Raw genomic sequence first — 5,923 nt, forward strand, 5'->3', positions numbered from 1 at the left:
GAGTGTGCGCTGCTCTTGTTTTATTTGTGGTTGCAATCCTGCCATTGTGCCTGTGAAAACCAGATGTAGTTTCTAGTTTACTGCATCTTTTCACACAATGTCAGAATTCCATAAGCATCGCAATCAGAAGTGCAATTTAATAATTGTGGTATGCATTTCCAAACCATTCTTTCTCCACCTCAACAGTCTTAACAGAAGATGAGTGTATTCCTTAAGCAGTATGTGCTGTCGCATGTGCCTATAGACAGGGCCACATGCAAGGAAAATTGCCTCCTTTTTAACTTTGATTCCCTCCAATTCTTAAGATGATCTGACTCTGATGTGTATCACTAACTACTACACTTCTCGACAATGATCCTCTACTGTACCTTTAAGTGTATCTCACATTGAGACAGGTAACAGGAATGTTAAGGGAGTAGTCCTGGCATAATGTCCGATTTTCGTTGTGATAGGAAACATTTGGTAACAGTGTCCAAAGTGAGGATAATAAAATGAAATAGATGTTATTTGAATTGATTTATCTCACGTGTCTGTACCAATCTGGTATCTGACTAGTACATTTGCTAATGAAGCCCAATGCATTTTTATCAATAGTGTTTTTACTATTATTTGACCTGTGTTGAACCAAACTGGTTCCTTTGTATGTAAAGACCACGGTACATATAACACAGGGATTAAGTGAATTGCTTTTGCAATTTCTTTCTTGGTTTATGGTGAGGATAGGGTTTTTAGGGTATTCCCCCAAGTTTGGCACAGGTGTCTTTCTTGCTTTACATTTGGTATCCAAACTGTTCTTAGGGGAAGCCTGGCCTTGCACCTTTCAAAACATGAACCTGCATGGTCTCCTCCATTCTAACCATGCTGTCTTCAAAATCCAAACTATTTGTGTTTTTTGTAATGGCAAAATAAAGATGCAGATATTACGGGTTTCTCCCATAATATCCAAAGTTATACATTTCTCAATGTAACACAAAACAAAATAATGTTTTAGTTTTGGATTACACTATGGACACAATAACATGATCATTGAGCACAAAACCACATTTCAAAAATCATTGTGGGTCACTTGGTGTTACAGATGGACACAAGGAAAAGACACTAGAACTAGAACTGCCTGCTTACACATTAATATACATTCAGCCTAACAGATAATATATCACGTTACAATTAAACGTTTGGATGTATTCTTTATTTAAAGTCTGAAACAAATAGTTCATAATTCATATTTAAATCAACATGTTATATAAAGTTCCATGACCGACTTCAATGACGTGAAAATCCTCTGTTTTTGTTTTGTTTTGTTTTTTTACAATTATTGACGCATGCGCAAAGAGAGGGTGTCATACATTTGATGACAGTCGTTACCCAGCTGCAGTTTGATTGGATAGCCAAGTAGCACACGTTTGAATAGCTCATGGTTGGTTGGTTCTAAAGCCTATTTCAGGCCTATTTCTTTTAAGAATATAGTTACTAAACTCACCATTTATGATATGACTTGCTTTATGTCTGAGGACAAAGAACTGACCTGAACTTCTTTTATAAACCAAACTGCTGGTTATATTAATAAGATGTAATGTGGACTGTTCGCCAGGACCAAACGGCTAAGGTTAACTTACTAGCTTGTCAGAAAATACATAATTAAATAAGTTCCCCGATAAAGGACAGACTTTGAGGATCCCTAGCATCTTCTAGGGGGGGATTACCAAACATGAAAGCAGGAGGACAACGCGGTGAAACTAAGCAAACATTGCTAACGTTACCATCCTGACATTGAAAACAAAAAGGGACATAAGCAGACAGTACAACAGCACATGGAGGAGAACAGGTATGTGCTCAAATATGTTTGTCACGTGTGCAAAACTATTTCCCCCGTATCAACGCCACTGTTTTGACTGGGCTACCCTTTGGTTTGCTGCTATATTTCCAGCTGCCTGGCTCAACCAATTTCACACTAAAGATATAACATAATAAGATCCAGGCTTTAATTAGGACAGAGTCAGAATTCCAGATTTGTAATGACCCTTTAGTGAATATGTTTCTGTACCTAAGGTTGCATGAACCAAAATAAAGCCTATGCCGTTTAATTATCAGTGTGGTGGAGCATAGTTTGAACTTTGAAGCCATGTTAAATGAATGTAGCTGACATTGTAGATCGATGCAATACTGTTAAATGGTCAGTAGGTGGCAGTGCAACATCACTTTGAGTTTCTCTATCTATCTATCTATCTATCTATCTATCTAATATTTGACTAAAGACCTGTTTGAGGCAAGCAATGTTGATGCACACTATACATCACTCCAATATACATCTTTCAAAGCTCCATCTTTTATATAATTTCTACTGGAAAATGTACATCCTCAGGACTGCAGGTTACACACTCTTACAGTGAACAGTCTGTGTGGACCTTGCAGTTCAAACAGACTGAACCCATTAATGGCTATTGCAGGGAAACCTCTAGTTTTCTTCCCTGTGTGTTGTAGTGGGCTCTGAACTCTTTCAAGACTTGGTTTGGAGATTGAAGCAGGGATTGAGGGGATTGGCAACGGTTTCATGCGCCATTCCACAGTCCTTGAAATCTGTTTATCCAGACTGTGAAGCCGCTTGATTCCTGCCCGATGTTTGGAGGAGATGAACCGGTTTTGAATGATGAGATTTGATAGGATTTCACGGTAGAGGGCTTCTCTTGTAAGTCAGAAAAAACTCTACTCAACGCACACACATATAGGCTACCTACGTCAACAGTGGGAGAGCACCAACCGTAAAGGAAGGCCACAGTGTGCAGGACATATATCTCCAAACAGCGTGAGATGGATAAGAGCAAAGAAAGCCTTTCTCTGAGTGTGTGAGAAAGAGTTTGGAGGAAATAATACCTTGACCTCCCTCCATCTGTTTCCTGCCAGTCTGCATTATTACGGGTCCTTTTATTCAACACTATTATACAGGATAGGACACATAATATAATCAGCTTACATTTATTCTAATGTATCATATGTTCGACAGAGACAGAAAAAACAAATATCACTATAACTTTATCATTATTGCAGAGAATTTTTTTTCCGGAAACCTTTTGATCAAAGTTCAGTAATGCCTCTGATCAGCGACTTTGTATTTAATTCTTGGCTTTAACAATAACATTGTAATGTAATTCATATACCAAATGTCTTTCTGATTTCTTTACTGATTTCATTGTGTGTGCGTGTACATGATTCCATGTGTGCATGAGTCCATCTGTATGATGGATGATCTTGTTCACAGTGTGGTTGTTTTGGTTGTGTGTATGTTTAAGTATGCATGTAGCTGACATAGTATTTTCGGTGAGTCCACGACGGGGTGCTTTGAGTGTTTTTGAAGATCAGTGGAGTTATTGAATCCAGATTTTTAGGTTAGAACAAATAGAGAAGATCACTTCATCTCAGCCTCTGACGAGATTTGGAGGACTGATGGAGGAGGGAAGGAGGTCATTTTTCCTCCTTTCATGTGCTCAATCGTCCTGACAGTGGAGCAGCGGGGGACATATCTGTATGTCAGGTGTGTGTAGAATGGTGGTACAGGGAGGATAACTGAAAAATATGAATGGATGGATTTTGCAATCAGAAGTATCCAAATGAAAGTCTTTTTAGGTACAGCCGCAGAGCAACAATGTTGGTCTGTCAGTAGCTCTAGATTAAAATGTATCAACAACTATTTGATGGATGGCAAATGGATTGCATTTCAATGACCTACGGCCTATTCTCTATTTCCAACCCAAGTTTGTGGTTTTGATAGCAATATATCTGCTTCTTTAGACAGATCTTAGGTCATTTGCAACAGGCATTCATGTCCACATAACAATGAACTTTTCTAACTTTGGTGATTGAATTGACATTTTAAGGTCACACACAATATGACCATTCCTTTTGACCAAATACATGCAACACGTTTTTACTTTCCTTTCAACCTTAAAGGTGGGGTAGGTACGTTTCAGAAAACGGCTCGAGATACACTTTTTGTTATATTCCATGGAATGCTCTTAACATCCCGATAGTGCTTTGACAATAAATACATACAAACATTTCATCTGTAGAAGCCGTAATACTGTAAAAAGTACAACCAATGGCCTACCTGCCTGTCAGCCTTCCACCGGGGCACAAACTTATCTCGTGCCCTCATTGGTCATGTGCGCGTTCGTGTGTGTTGGAGGAGGGGCTCTGTAAGGAAGTGGCAGATATTCTCCGGTTGTGTATTTTCAAATTCTAGCGATCTCGAGCCGGTTTCTCAAACTTACCTACCCCACCTTTAACTCTTCTTTCTGATGTTGTGCAAATGAGCACATGCTAGCATGCTACCACATGTAAGCATGTAACACAGTAGCGACAAGTTTGATTAGAATTAGTAAACAAACTAACAAAAACAGTTTCTTACTCAGCCCAGGCTTCCCAGCAGTTCACAAATGTAGCCTGGTCAAATCGTCTATCCTCAATCTCAACAACATCAATAGTATACACATTTTGTAAATTAAGATGGCTTTAAGTGATTTGTTTGAATAATTGAAAAATATACAACTTTAACCAAACCAGGGCCAGAGAAGTTATGTTGGAAACAACTTGGGGTCATGAGTCATCATCTCAACTTTCACTTTGGAACGACATGTTATTCAGTTCAGACTTTGTCCAAATGTTTCCTTGGAAAAGCGTGGATGTTGTGCATGTCTGTCTCTGTGAGTCCACTATGCGCACATGTGTACGAGAATGGGATGAAGCCCAGCAGGGCAGGGGTGCGTTCTGTCTTCAGAAATAGTTATGATAACAGATGTGTTCATTTGATGATGGGGCTCACAGCATGTACTTTCTATTTTAGCCCACACACTCCTCATACTGCTGGGAACGCCTCTTCTCTTCCCGGGAGCAATGAATGATTGAGTTCACAGGAATCTTGAATAGACTATTGCTTTTCTTTTTTGTTATTGTACTTTGTTTTACTGAACAAAATATTGCTTGTGTTCCTCGTCTTCAGTAGAACTACTTGAATGATTGTACATTCATTGCATCATTCGAAGTACTCGGCTCATGCTCTCACAAACCAGACTTTTAAAGTTTCTATTCTTTGATTGCTTTTGAGAAAACCGTTGTTTTATCGTGCTAAATGCCCGAAGAGAAACATCAGGCTACCTGTAGTTTCAGCTCACAAGATGTTTAACTTTAGGCCAATTGTTTATAAGACATCTATAAAATGATATAGGGTCAGTGAAGCAGCAAAAGTACAGTGTTGTACCATTTACTGTAATCATAGAGAAATGGGAACAACTATCAGGACATTAGTGAGAGACAATTACAAACTGATCCCTTTATACAATGTATATTAATAGGTATGATATACAGTACCAGTCAAAAGTTTGGACACACCTTCTCATTCGAAGGTCTTGATTTATTTTAATTATTTTTTACATTGTAGATTAATACTGAAGACATCAAAATGATGAAAGAACACATATGGAATTATCTAGTAAACAAAAAAGTGTTCAAAGTCGATTCCATGTGTTATTTTATAGTTTTGATGTCTTCAGTATTAATCTACCATGTAAAAAATAATTCAAATGAATTAAAACCTTCGAATGAGAAGGTGTGTCCAAAGTTTTAACTGGTACTGTATAAACTTCTGACCAACATTACACTATAAATTAAAACAATATAACTAAGTGCATACCCAGTCACGTTAAATGAGAGTTTAAATCAACATATAAGAAGTGCGATACATCAGAATGGCGATGGAGCTTCTGTTCTCCTGGCCGGCCTCTCTGGATGAATGGTGTTTTACGTTCAGGATGTTGCCTCCAACAGACCTCTGCTCCACTGTAGTGTTGTTTCTGGCCACCTGCTCCCCTCTGGCAAGGCTTTGAACTTCCTTGTGTGTGTGACCTACAAAGTATGCGTGTATATTTGTAAA

Source organism: Pseudochaenichthys georgianus, chromosome 22 (assembly GCF_902827115.2).
Source record: "Pseudochaenichthys georgianus chromosome 22, fPseGeo1.2, whole genome shotgun sequence".
Taxonomy (NCBI): domain Eukaryota; kingdom Metazoa; phylum Chordata; class Actinopteri; order Perciformes; family Channichthyidae; genus Pseudochaenichthys; species Pseudochaenichthys georgianus.